The sequence below is a fragment of the Euprymna scolopes genome, chromosome 46 (genome assembly GCF_053919585.1).
Source record: "Euprymna scolopes isolate OS-2025 chromosome 46, ASM5391958v1, whole genome shotgun sequence".
Classification (NCBI taxonomy): Eukaryota; Metazoa; Mollusca; class Cephalopoda; order Sepiida; family Sepiolidae; genus Euprymna; species Euprymna scolopes.
Window position 1 is genome coordinate 31,599,832 of NC_136527.1, and position 14,934 is coordinate 31,614,765.

A 14,934-nucleotide genomic window follows, 5' to 3' on the forward strand; every position below is an offset into this window, starting at 1 on the left:
CCTGAAAAATCGACTGCTGCAACTGGTAGTGGTGATGAGTGTGTAGCAGACACAAATGGACCCCTTTTCTTCTCGCGCATTCGCTTCCTCTGAGTGAGTGATGAGGCGCTAGACTGTCCAATCTGAGGACTTGCGCACGAATACAAATTGACCCCTAGGGACCAGACAGCTTCCGGTCCCAGAAGAAAACTCTCTCTTACGCTACCAGCCTTCGTCGGGGCTAGACGCCTGTTCTCTTCGCTGCTCCTACTAAAGGTATTGACGACAGCCGCGGGTTGTAACTACCTCGTAAGGCAGTGGAGACCCGACTCTACTTTCTTCCTTCAGTACGCTTTGCAAATAAACCTTTCCCTTGTTAAGTTGAAGAAGTTGTTTGTCATTGTTCATAGAATTGTGTTATTTTATTTTATTAGGGAAATTCCCTAAAAATGGTGACTCCGTCGTGATAACACATTTCCGAACAGACACTTCTTTCGCTTTTTAACAGGGTAAGGCGCGCATTTTAAAAACCAGCACATGGTTTCCAACCACACACATAAACAGACAACGGATTCGGGAGAGCACATTTAAAACTTAAAAAAAAAAACAACAACAAAAAAAAAGACGTTATTTCCCTCTTTTCCTTATCGTTTTTTTTCCCGTTATATATATATATATATATATATATATATATATATATATATGTATGTGTGTGTGTATATATATATATATATATATATATATTATAAACTAAGGAGCATACAAAAAAAAAAAACAAAAAAAAAAACAAACAAAACAAAGAAAAAACACCCTTTTCTTTCACAACGGCGGGCTACACATAAAAAAAAGAACGCCAACCTACAAAAAGAGGTGACACTTTCTTGGTGTACGAAAATTCTTATACCAAACTTGAACTTCTAATGCTATTTTTTTTTCTACCTTGAACATTTCTGCCGTGTTAACGCGCACCGCGCATAAGAAAAAACTCAACAAAAAAAAAAAAAAAAAAAAGAACTTTCACGAAGTTTTTCTGCATTAGCACTCTTCGGCCAAAATGTAAGTACTTAAAGAGTTCATTTATCTTCAGGTTCACACACATTTATAAAAAAAAAAAAAAAAAAAAAACCCATATTGTCCACATTTTTTTTTGCTTCACGGCTCTTCCTGATATAATTTTGTTTTAGCTTTATTTCATGGTAATTTTGTTTCTTTCTTCTCCTCCCCCATTAGCCTGTTAAATTTTTTTTTTTGTATTGTCTCTGTTTAAAGATTTTCTCCATATTTCTCCTTTCTTCTCCATTGGTCCATATTCGGCGTCCTTTCAGATTTCGGATACATTATATATATATATTTTTTTAAAATTATTTGGTATCTACTTTCGGTAGTGACGATGACAACGTTGCCTGCCTTCGCTGGGGACGTCCGGGTTTGGTTTGCTCAACTCGAGTCTTATTTTGCGGCGAACAACGTGTCAGAGCAAACGAAGCTGCACATTTTATTCAGTGCCTTCCCCGCGTCATTGACTCCTGCGGTCAAGGACTTAATAACGGACACCCCGTTAAACTCCACTTACGATAGCATAAAACGGGAGGTGCTACTACGGACGTCCATGTCGGCGGAAAAGCGTTTTCAAACGCTGGTCCATGACGAGCACTTAGGTGACCGCAGGCCGACGGAACTACTCCGTAGAATGAGGTAACTGGCAGAGGACGTCCCTCCTGACAGTGCCTTAATTAAGCAGCTCTTTTTCTCAAGGCTGCCGGCGCAGGTAAAGGCTATACTTGCGCCAATGTTTGAAAAACACACCGTCGATGTAGTAGCAGCATCGGCGGACAAGGTCATGGACTTTGTGAGGGGGCCTACCACCGCGGCGATTCCACAACAGCCTGCTGAGGTACCCGCAGGCACCGCAAATGTAAGACAGGATGCTACATCGGTGGCTATACTAACGGCCATCGAACGCCTCACTAGAGAGGTGAGCAAGCTCAATATGGGCAGGTCGCACTCACCCAGACGCCGCTACAAAAGCCGCTCATCTTCCCCGCACCACCGTCGCCGTGCAAACATGCCGGGACTATGTTTTTATCATAGTCGCTATGGCGCTGAAGCACGGAATTGTAAAATGCCCTGCACTTTTAACAACCAGGGAAACTAAATTGTGGAAAGACGAGCACGGCAAACTTTCCACAAAATGCAAATAACCGTGCCTATTTCGTCACTGACGTAAAATCTCAAGCACGTTGCTTGGTAGACACTGGCGCTGCTTGTAGTATATGGCCACTTAGGCTACTTAAAGAAAGGCCACCAGTGTCATTGATAACACTGCAAGCGGTGAACCATTCACCTATCCCCACGTACGGTCAAATTTCACGTTCTCTGGACTTGAATTTACGGAGAGACTTTACGTGGGTTTTCACTGTAGCAGATCTACCGTACCCCATACTAGGCGCGGATTTCTTGCATAATTTTAATTTAATGGTCGACATGCGCAGACGCCGGCTGATAGACGCTAGCACGGAACTTTCCGTCCCTGGCTCGTTATCTAATGCCCTATCTATCAGCCCGGTATTTTTCATTGCCCCTGCGAATGACCCATACCATGAGGTGCTACACTCCTACCCGGAGTTAACCAATTTAAATTTTGTGGTGAGCAAACCCACGCACACCACAAAACATCACATTGAGACCACAGGTGCTCCTGTGTTCTCACGCCCTCGTCGCCTTCCTGTGGATAAACTTAAAGCAGCGAAGGCAGAATTTAATCATATGCTACAGTTGGGAATTATACGCCCCTCGTCCAGTCCTTGGGCTTCCCCTCTGCATATGGTTCCAAAACGAGACGGAGATTGGCGTCCAACTGGGGACTATAGACGACTCAATGCCATGACGGTACCTGATCGTTACCCAATCCCGCATATTCAGGACTTTGCTTCCTCTCTGCATGGTTGTAAGACTTTCTCTAAGCTAGATCTGGTTAAGGCTTACCATCAGATCCCGGTGAATCCGGCCGACATACCCAAGACTGCGGTTACAACTCCATTTGGAGCGTTTGAATTTCTTACTATGCCTTTCGGCCTACGCAACGCTGCCAGTACTTTTCAGCGCTTTATGGATGAAGTAGTGCGTGATTTAGATTTCGTCTATAACTATATAGATGACATTCTCGTGGCTAGTGCCTCACCTGAGGAACACGTCACTCACCTCCGCCTACTTTTTGAACGGTTTCAGCAATACCAAGTGAGGATTAACCCTGGTAAATGCGTTTTCGGTGTTACGTCACTAGTTTTCCTGGGCCACATTATCAGCCCAGACGGTATATCTCCGTTGCCGGAAAAGGTGAAGGCTCTACAAGACCTTCAACCGCCCACTTCACTTCGCCAACTTAGGCACTTCCTTGGTCTGTTGAATTACTACAGACGCTTTATCCCACGCTGTGCGGATCTCTTAGCTCCTCTTTCCGACCTGTTACGTAACAGGAAGAAGAAAAACGAGCAGATCTCACTTAATGAGATCCAACTTAGAGCATTTGCTGAAGTGAAAAATAAACTAGCGACGACATCTTTGCTTGCACATCCTGTACCCGATGCCCAGTTTTCACTGGTCGTTGATGCATCGGGCACAGCTGTAGGTGCAGTGCTGCAACAGCAGCACCAACAACAGTTACAACCTCTTGCATACTTTTCGCGACAGCTGAAACCGGCCGAACAACGTTACAGCACGTTTGGCCGCGAACTACTGGCAATGTACCTCGCAGTGAAACACTTTCAACATTCACTCGAGGGCCGACAATTTGTGATCTACACCGATCACCGTCCGCTTACATACGCACTGCGTGCTAAGACGGACAAATATTCTCCCCGCGAAACACGGCATTTGGACTTTGTTTTGCAGTTTACTTGTGATATCCGACATATCGCGGGTGAGCAGAACGCAGCAGCAGACGCATTGTCTCGCGTGCCCATCAATTCTCTGTCCTCACCATCGGATATCGATTTGCAACAGATGGCCTTAGACCAGCCAAGTCTGGACACGTTGGATCCATCGTCACCTGAATTCGGGACTTGCAAATTCGCATATCTGCCCGTGCCTACTTCTGACACGCAGATCATCTGTGACACCTCAACGGATTCACCTCGACCATTCGTTCCAACGACCCACCGTAGAGTTGTTTTCGACACTCTACACAACCTGGCACACCCCGGACGCAAAGCCACAGTAAAGCTGATTACAGCTAGATTTTTCTGGCCTAACATGAGGCGTGACATCATTGCTTGGTCACGTTCCTGTGTATCCTGCCAAAAGTCAAAGGTGCACGAGCATATCCGCGCACCCCTTGGAACATTCAGCACCCCAGACGCTCGGTTTAGCCATGTTCACATTGACTTGGTTGGACCATGGCCGGTCAGTCAGGGATTCACTTATCTCCTGACCTGCATAGACCGTTTCACACGGTGGCCAGAAGCCATCCCACTTAGTGACATTTCGGCTGAATCTGTAGCGCGAGCCCTTATATCAGGCTGGATATCGCGCTACGGAGTTCCCACTACAATCACCACTGATCGTGGTGCACAATTCGAATCCCACCTATTCCGGGAACTGTCCAAGATCCTCGAGATCACTCGCATTCGGACAACAAGCTATCACCCTGCTTCAAATGGGATGATAGAACGCTTCCATCGCCAATTGAAAGCTGCATTACGCGCTTACCCTGATCAACAGCGATGGAGCGAGTACATACCGGTCATCCTTCTTGGCTGTCGGGCATCAATCAAGGAGGACCTGGGATATTCCGCAGCCGAACTGGTCTATGGAGCACCTCTATCGTTGCCAGGTCAGATGCTGACCCCGATAGAGGATATATCAACTGACACAGCTCTATATGTCAACAGACTACGAGCTTATCTCAGTAAGCTACCGCCGATGCACCCTAGGGAACAGACCATTAAATCTTTGGTTCCGAAGGACATAGCGACATGGACTCACGTGTTCCTTAGAAAGGACGCAGTAAAAGCCCCCCTAACTCCACCTTACACTGGCCCTTATAGCGTGCTTTCACGCAATGATAAAACTTTTATCCTAGACATTAGTGGTAAAAAAGAGACAGTATCGGTAGATAGGGTAAAAAGAGCCTTTCTGGACACATTAACACCTGAGCCACACATTCCTCCAACATACACACAGCATAATCATACACCTGAGGTAAATGTTCTACGTGAGAACAATTATGTGACCACTACACGTAGTGGTCGACGGGTACATTGGCCGAAGAGACTTTGCAAAACAGTGTATTTCTGTTGAAAAAGAACATTTTTTCTTCTCTCCTTTTTAGAGCAGAACGTTTTCTGCAAATATTCCAACTTTTCACAGAAAAGTAAGAACATTTTTTTTCTGCAAGAAAATAACCTAAAGAGACGGACATTTCTTATTGTATTTTTCTTTCTGCTATTTGTTATGCTACCTTTCTCTCTGTCGGCTTTCAGCCTAAGCAGGGGGTTATGTAGCAGACACAAATGGACCCCTTTTCTTCTCGCGCATTCGCTTCCTCTGAGTGAGTGATGAGGCGCTAGACTGTCCAATCTGAGGACTTGCGCACGAATACAAATTGACCCCTAGGGACCAGACAGCTTCCGGTCCCAGAAGAAAACTCTCTCTTACGCTACCAGCCTTCGTCAGGGCTAGACGCCTGTTCTCTTCGCTGCTCCTACTAAAGGTATTGACGACAGCCGCGGGTTGTAACTACCTCGTAAGGCAGTGGAGACCCGACTCTACTTTCTTCCTTCAGTACGCTTTGCAAATAAACCTTTCCCTTGTTAAGTTGAAGAAGTTGTTTGTCATTGTTCATAGAATTGTGTTATTTTATTTTATTAGGGAAATTCCCTAAAAGTGTATGGTTTCGCAGCTCATGTGCCTTGGGTCTGAGGTTGGCAGGGAATGCATCCATGTATTGCTTCCTCCACCAGTCTATCGATTCCTGGAACCACACCTTTTCCCTTATTAGTTGCTTGGTTTTGACCATGCGCTGGTGAGATTGATGGATAATATCGACTGATCTCTTCCTTAATTTTGAGGGAATTACAAGCCGGTTTCCTTGAAGGACAAGACCATTATGCATTGAAATTTCATCCTTGAATGGGAAAAAAACTTGACAGTTATGTGTCATTCCACCGTCCATCTTTAACAGCAACCATGACTAGGTGTATCAGAATTTTGGGTGAATTTTTGACACCCCTAACAGAAAACTGCGAATAAAATATAGAAAACTCGTAATTTCTCTTTCTAAAGTGGGTTATTTATTTTCTTTATAGAATATACTTCCAAAATAAACTATTTAAGTTGTTTAAAAAATAATAGAAATATTATTTTTCATTTTTTAAAAAACAGTGTTTACAAAGTGCGTGCGTGCGCTCAGGCAGCCATTTTGTAACGTAGTGAAATCAATTGATTTTTATGAGATGAATATTTTTCAATTTTTAAACTTTAAAAATCTATCAAAATTTTCCTATTCGTTCAATTGTTACGTTTTTTTTAGGGTAAATGTAAAATTTTATGCTCTTTCCGATAAACTGAATATAATATTTTAGACAAACGTTGTTTTATAAATTCACCCCCCCCCCATTTTGAAATGTCTATGAGAATTTTAATAATTAATTTTGGTTGATACGTTTTATATATCACAAATTGAAGATAAAACATCAATAAATAAAATACTCAAATTTAAAACAACAAAAAAATATCACTTATCTGTAAATTTATCGGTAAAGTCCAAAATGTAAATCCTTTTTTCGATAACCACGTGTTTTTTTTTGTTTTGTTTTTTTTACGTGGAAGCTTAATTTTTGTTTAGAATTTTCCAGTCAATATTTTTCTGTCAGTGTATATTTTTATATTTAATTCCTGGTTTCCTTTTTTTCGATATAAAAAAAAGACGATACCATATAATGCAGATTTATAGTATAATAAATAAAAAATTCAGGTATTTCTTTAAGATATTAAAAAAAATTACATTTCATATCCTCGTCATTCCGTAATCCGTGTAAATCCCAAAATAAAAGATCCCAGTTTTCATGTACGATAGCGCAAACGCGCCAACATTAAAAAAAGGACGATAAGTTATCTCCCTTTGGTATCGAAAATTCCTTTAAAATTACGGCCAAATCTGTTCATTGCAATGTGGCCATAAAGTGGGTGCCCATTTGACGTCACATCATTATAGAAAAGTGACCCCCCACTTTACCATTTGTAAAAATTTTTATTTTCGAAACTACTAGTTTCGTTTGCCGTATATATAAATGGTTATTTCCGTTTTCAGCGCCCCCGAAAACCTTTAAAAGTGGAAAATTTGAAGGAATATAATCCCATATCGAGATTACTAACGTTTCTGAATTAGTGTTTTTTTACACTTATAGGCTTCCGTAGATAATAAAATGACAATCTTAACATCCGGTTTCTTTAAACTTTCTTGAAAGACACGCGTTGTCGCGATATGTGTTGGAAAAATCCTTCCATTTAAAAAATACATGGATTATAATACATAAATAGGAATAAATTCTCATACAGGAAGATTAAAAGAAAGCATATCTTACTCATTGACCAGGTAAGTATATATTTTGCCATTTAAAATATATATCGTAAGATTCAACTAATGTTATTGTTCGACATTCCGTGAAATGTTAAGTGAAGAAATCCAAGGAAAAATAAATAAAATTGTTTATTTCTCTATTTAAGCTTTTATGATATTAAAATTTGGTCTTTGCTCGTTTTATTGAAATAAAATTTACGGGTTTAAATTACGTTTTCATATTGTTATAATCTGATAGACAGATAGGTGTCTATTCAAACAACTGTTTCTTATGGCGACTCGGCTGAAAATTCTGATACTGCTACCACATCACACTGTTGCTGTTAGGGACCAGATCAATGAAGAGTATCATTACGGTTATTCCAATAAGCATTTAAGTCGGCACGTCGAATCGCCGGTGTTACAATATATATATGTTTGTATTCAGTCTGATGTAGTTTTGGATTGAATAAGTGAGGACAAATAAAGAGCGAAGTCTTTCTCTGACTAAGGCAGATGTCTTTTCTTTAGAAAAATGTTTTCTTTTTTATGAAAGAGGCCACAAAATTGTTTGTTTTCAAGGGTTTCAGGCATATAATTCAGGCAATGCAAACTTATATAAATGTACCTTTTTGGTAATCAGTCCAAGGAAATTTACAACTTCAAGCGTAAGGCGCGCAACAATCATTTTTTGGTTTACGTCAGGAGACAGAGTGGGTGTTCGAAGAGCTGGGTTACCGGACATGAAAAATCTGACTCGACTGACTGCTTTTGGCGCGTTTGCCCATTTTATTGTGAACAGACCAGAGCACAGCAAAGGTTGTTGATAAAATCTTCTGGAATTGCTTTCTTTGCAACCCGATTGGATGAAAAACACAACATCTCTGTGGCGTAAAGTGCCTTCAACTACGTCGGCAATACAAGACAAGTTTTAGTTTTGTTTTTGTGGAAATTGCGTGTGTGTTGACAACGGATGTACGTAAAACAGAAATCTTGCTTGTACAAACACTTTAATGCAGCGGGTCGCTACAGTGCCCCCCTACTAGAAAGAATGTCGATAGGAAAATAGAAGCTGTTTACTGTATAGAGTTAGTGAATCGGTGAGGCCGCCTGATGTGCCTACCCGACCTGGTGGACAGTGTTGGTCTGGGTTACTCAGCATTACTAAAATGAACTGTAGGCGTAGGATACTATGGTTCCTGTTTTGGGGAATCGCTGTGAACTTTGTCGTCAAAAATCTTGAGACGATCAATACTAACTGAATCCGCTCTGCCATTGATTTCGACCACAAAGAATTTTGAGAATTTCTTCAGTACCTTGTAACGCCAGAATAAGGTGGCTGAAGATTGCGGTGCACCCATAATTCCACATGAATACGTGAGTTCAAGTGTTAATATGGAATATGAGTGGTTACCTTTTGTGGTCTCGGTTTAACATTCAGAGGTTTTCACATATATTCTTTCACACGAGAGGTGTAGCTCATTGGGTCCAGCATGTGATGCAGTCAGGTTGGTGCAATCATTTGTCCTGGTAGGGTTAGTGAGGTACTGCAAACCATTTCAGTGGGGGATGAACCGATGTCTGTTTTAACGGTGGATCGAATACCAAGGAGCACCAAAGGTAGGAATTCTGTCCATCTAATGGAGTCAGATTATGCTTTAAGAGATGCCGATGATTGTGTGAAATCGCCCTACACTCTAGAGCCAAAACAGAAGAGCCATTGCTCAAAACAACATGTTATAAAAAGGCTCAGAGATCTCATCAGAGACACCCCATGGCGAAATATCTTTTCACTTCCTGCTCAGCAATGCGCAAATGAGACCACTGAATGGTTCAAAACAACAATTGGAGCACATGTTGCCATACAGTAGTTTTATAGCAAGCCCCACGCTCCCCAATTGTTTACTTGTGCAGCGGCCATCGCATAAAGGCAGCAGGCATACTGCAGATTTAACCGACATAAGTCCAGTTCAAAACGACAGAAGTATATAGAAGCCAGAAATAACCGTAAGAAAGAAATAGCGACAGCTAAGAAAGAATTTATTGAAACCACCAAAACACACATCAAAGCACAAAAATTAGGAACCCGTGACTTCTGGAAAAAATACAACAGTGTAGTAAATAATGGACATTCAACAATTCCCCACTATCCAACAATCATGAGGTTGTTTGCTCTGCAATTGAGAAGGCTAACATGCTTGCCAGTCTGTTTGCCTCAAACTCCATACTGGACCCTACTAACAACCTCCTCCCTGACGTTCCTTTGCGGACAGACACCACACCAGACGATCTGAAAATCACCCAACCTCAGGTGTACGCTATCATAAAAAACCTTGACACCTAAAAAGCATGTAGATCTGATCTCATCCTGGCTGTGCTATTAAAATCATGATCCGTTGAAGTAGCTCCGGTTCTCTCCAAACTTTAAACAAATGCCTTAATGAATCTTGCTTTCCTGCCTGCTGGAAAACTGCTTCTGTGGTACGAGTTTTCAAGAATTTTGGCGAAAGAACTAACACAGTAAATTACTGCCCCATTAGCCTTCTCCAACTTTTTGACAAAATATTTGAGTTCATAATTAACCAAGCTCTAGTCCATCACCTTACAGATGCTAAACTTCTGACCGACCAACAATATGGATTTAGGCAAGCCTGTTCCACGGCAGACATCCTAACTGTAATCTCTGAACGTATATACCATTCACTTGACAAAGCAGGGGAGGGTAGAGCGGTAGCTCTAGATACATCTAAGGCTTTTGACAGGGTATGGCATGAAGGTCTTCTCAGGAAAATCAGATCATACGGCATCACTGGAAAAATAATTAACACAATTAAATCCTTCTTAGATAAGAGAAAACTCCAGGTTGTCCTCGATGGTCGTACATCTAAACAATATGATATAAATACGGGAGTGCCCCAGGGGTCTATCCTTGGACCTCTATTATTCGTGATATTCATAAATTACCTCCCTGACAAAATTGTCTGTGAGATGGGTATATATGCTGATGACACCAAGCTCTATAACAGACACGACAGGAAAACAAATGAACATATATCTAGAGAAATGGCAGAAACACTAAACGATGACCTCCAATTTGTATTGGAATGGGGACAAAAAAGGATGGTCACATTCAATGCTGCCAAGACTAAACTTGTTTCCTTCAATTACTACAAGAAACCTTCTCTACCACTAATAGCAATGGTCAAAGACTCTTTATCTTAAAGTACATCTTTTAAACTCCTCGGCCTTACGTTCACAGGAAACATAAGTTGGAAAAATTACATTGAGGGCATTGGCAGGACCACTGCGAAAAAGGTAGGTTCTCTCTGCCATTCTAAAAGGTACTAATGCCCGAAAGTATCCTGTACCTCTATAAGGCCACCATTCGCCTATGTATGAAGTATTGCTGTCATATTTGGGCTGGTGCATCTGCTACTAGTCTCTCGCTCCTAGACAAGGTTCAAAAGAGAGTCGCCAACCTGATAGGTCCTGAACTGTCATCTAAGCTTCAGCCTCTGTCCCATCAACGAAATGTAGCATCCCTCTGCCTGTTCTACAAGTACTTTAACGGTGAATGATCCGAGGAACTGCAAGCACTTGTGTCCCCTTGATGTAAATACTCCCGACAAGCAGCAAAATCCCACCCCTTCACAGTTGAGATCCCTAGATGTAAGAGAGCCTTCTACTCCAGTAGTTTCTTCCCCAGAGCTGCAAGACTTTAGAATTCCCTTCTGGGTTCCTGCTTCCCTAACTGTAGTGACATGCAAAAGTTCAAGTGTAACGTGAACTGACATCTTGCTGCCCAACTCCCTACATAGTACCCCTGTAGCTTATGTCCATGATAGTAGCCCCCTAAATCAAAGTGGCAATGTGCCTTGTTTGGGGTGAAAATGTAAAAAAAACAAAAAACTGCCGGTGCAGGCACTCAATCATGTCGTTTGCTGCTGGGTGGTAAGACGTAGTGCGTATGTGTCTGCAACCAAGCAGGCAGTAGATTTCAGAAAAAAGATGAATCGAACTGTCTACCTCTCTCGGTTGTAACGGTATTAGACATGCCAAAACGCAATATCCAATGCATAACGAGTGTTTTGGCGACAGTTTCAGTGGAAGTATCTCTAATGGGGATGGCTTCAGGCCATCTCGAATATCTGTCGATGCAGGTTAGCAGATGAGTATAGTCCTTCAAGGGTGGGAGTGGGCCCACTATGTGGACATGTTAAAAATGAGGCTCAGGGGTTGAAAACGTCGCAAGAGGGCTCTTCATATGAATCATTGACTTCTGGCAAATGATACAACCCCGTGCCCATTCTAGTATATCCCTGTTGATGGCAGTCCATATAAAACGTGACATCACCAGCTTTTGAGTCGAACGGATGCCAGTTTTGAAAACACACCTCGCCTATGTTTGAAAGGCACATAGGGGCGCTCGTAACCAGTTGAAGTGTCGCACCATATCATCTCGTTGGAGAAAGGTAGTGGAAATTTTCTGAACATTAGGCTCTTGGAATGTAGCAAGCGATTTAATTCTTCGTCATTCCTTTGGTCGACTGCGATTTGATGTAGATCGATATTCTTGGTAGTTTGGATGGCATTAATGTGCATGTGCGATAATGTGTTGGCGACCACGTTCTTGGTGTCTTTGATGAACTTGATATCTGAAGTGAATTGTGAAATATAATCCAAATGGCGAGCTTCTCTAGGCGAATGTTTGCCAGGCTTAGTGAGTAAAGCGTGAGACAGTGGCTTATGGTCCGTATATAGAGTGAAATTTGAGCCTTTCAACATGTAATGGAAATGTTTGACTGTGCAATAAGTAGCTAGAAGTTCACTGCCAAAGATGCTGTATTTAGTCTCCGTGTTCTGGAGGGGGTCTAGAGAAAAAGGATAGCAGTTGCCACGAGTTATCAACGAACTGCTGCAGGACTCCTCCAATGCCTATATCAGATGCATCTGCTGACAGGGCTTATTCCAGAGTAAGTCAGTTAAGGGTTGTGCGATTTCAGCGCAGTGAGGCATGAAACTTCTGTAGAAATAGATCAACCTGAGGAAATCCTGGCGCTTACGCAATGAAGTGGGGGGGGATAACCGACAATGGATTGAACCTTATCCGGTAGGGGACGAATACCATCCGAATCGATCACATGCTCAAGGAAAGGTAGTAGGGAGACTCTAAACTCACATTTGCTGGGGTTGATTATGACGCTGTATTCCGATAGTCTATGGAACATTTTTTGGATGTGTTTGTTTTTTATGAGCTGGCTACTAGTAAATCGTCGATGTTCACATAGACGTATGGCAGACCGCAAGCAACTGCGTCTATAAACCGCTGGAAGGTTGGCCAGCATTTCTCAATCCAAAGGGCATTCGCAAAAACTCGAAAAGTCTGAATGGAGTAGTGATCGCAGTTTTGGGAATATCCTCGGGATCAACTGGTATAACTGTGTATAAGATACATTTTACAAAATATCCCCACAATGTCGCCAGTCGCCGGTCGTCTTTTTTGATACCATGTGAAGTTGGAAGGTCAAACAACAACAAATGGTTTATTTCGACTTGCGCAACTGCCATTGCTCAAAGGCAGCATGCATACCGCAGATTTAACCGACATAAGTCCAATTCAAACAAACAGAAGTACATAGAAGCTAGAAATAACCTTAAGAAAGAAATAGCGACAGCCAGGAGAGAATTTACTGAAACCACTAAAAAACGCATCGAAGCACAAAAATTAGGAAATCGGGACTTTTGGAAAATCCACAACAGTGTAGTAAATAATGGGCAATCAACAATTCCCCCACTAACCAACAATCACGAGGTTGTTTGCTCAGCAACCGACAAGGCTAATAATAGCATAAACGATGGCGGTGAGTTGGCACAAAATAGTGCGAGGGTGCAGGGGTTAATACCATGTTAACGGTAAATTTGCGACGGGTTTGAATATCAGATTCGTTATTATTTTTTTAATCATTAATTTAGACAAATACGGATGCTTTGATTGATTGTACTGGCTTTATGTCTAATTATTATTATTTTTTGCACAAAAAAGATGTATTTTTTAATCGATATTTTAAGACTTTACTTTACTAATTATCTTTGAAATAGTCAAGAAAAAAATATTAATCTTTCAAATTAAGTATAAGTTTCTAACGACGCTGTAAAAACATTTCACGTGTTTATTTATTTTTTTTTTTTCAGTAATTTTAGACACGTATAATATGGTTCTTTTTCAATATCTTCATTTGTGATGTGTTTAGTAAACTGCACAAGCACCAGATTAACTTTAGGCTTAAATGTTTCAAACACAATACAAAAAAGAAAAAAAAAACAGTAATCTAAAAAGAAAAAAATAAATAAATAAATAAATAAAAATACGAAAAGGCGGCTTTAAAAACTATCAGTTTCCGCCATTAAATTGCACGTGCAACGAATTAGAGAATTAATAAAGATGAAACTTGTAATCTGTTATCTCTCATGTAAATATTAAAATATTAAATAAAATAATACTAATTTTATCCGTGATCGGCTCTATTTCGAAATGATTTATTTATTGTTTTTTTTCCTTTTCAATTTTGTTTTCTGCGAACTTGCTCTTCCGTTCGTCATCTTGAATGTTATGTTGAGCTTGTGAAGTCAATCACATTTGAAAAATCGTTTCCTTTATAAAAGCAGATAAAGTTAATCGAAAGCAGATTATAAAACAAAAACCGTAAGTATATGAATTTAGTATCGATTTTTACGCATTTGCAAAATACGTTAAAAATTGTTGAAAAAAAAAAGTCATATAACTGAGAGGTTGCGAAAAAAAATACAATCTTCTTCGCGACGGTCTTCTCAGGTCTTGTAACCACAGCAACATAAAATAAAAGAATGAATGAGGTGATTCTTCACGAAGGAGGAAGGTTTTTATAACAATTACCTTACTCTATTGGTATAAATAACCACAAGGCTAATGTTCTTCTTGACGGTTGGAAAAGCATCCTCACCTCTGGCAGCTACACTCAGAAAGTGTAGTATCTGTTCTCCAGATGCTGCACTTCCATTTCTTGTTCTCTTTCGGTGGAGGAGAAATCCTTCACGACTGAGACAATTTTTATTTTTGTACTCCACATTAAAAAACGACCCTGGTGTCTAACTCTGTCCCGTGGGGAGGCATAGTAAATAGGTACACTCAGGTAAGCTATGTATTATTCACTACAAAATGTAAGCGAGATAACTACATTTACTAAACGAATAATCCTAATGAAAATGTTGATTTATCGCTTAACATTTTTTCGCTGTCAATTTTTTGATTTGTTTTCAATACTGACTTAAACATAAAAAACTTCTTTATCCTGTACTAAAGAAAAAAAAATTTTATGAATTTTAAATATTTTTAACTAATGTTTTTTTTTTTGTTTACC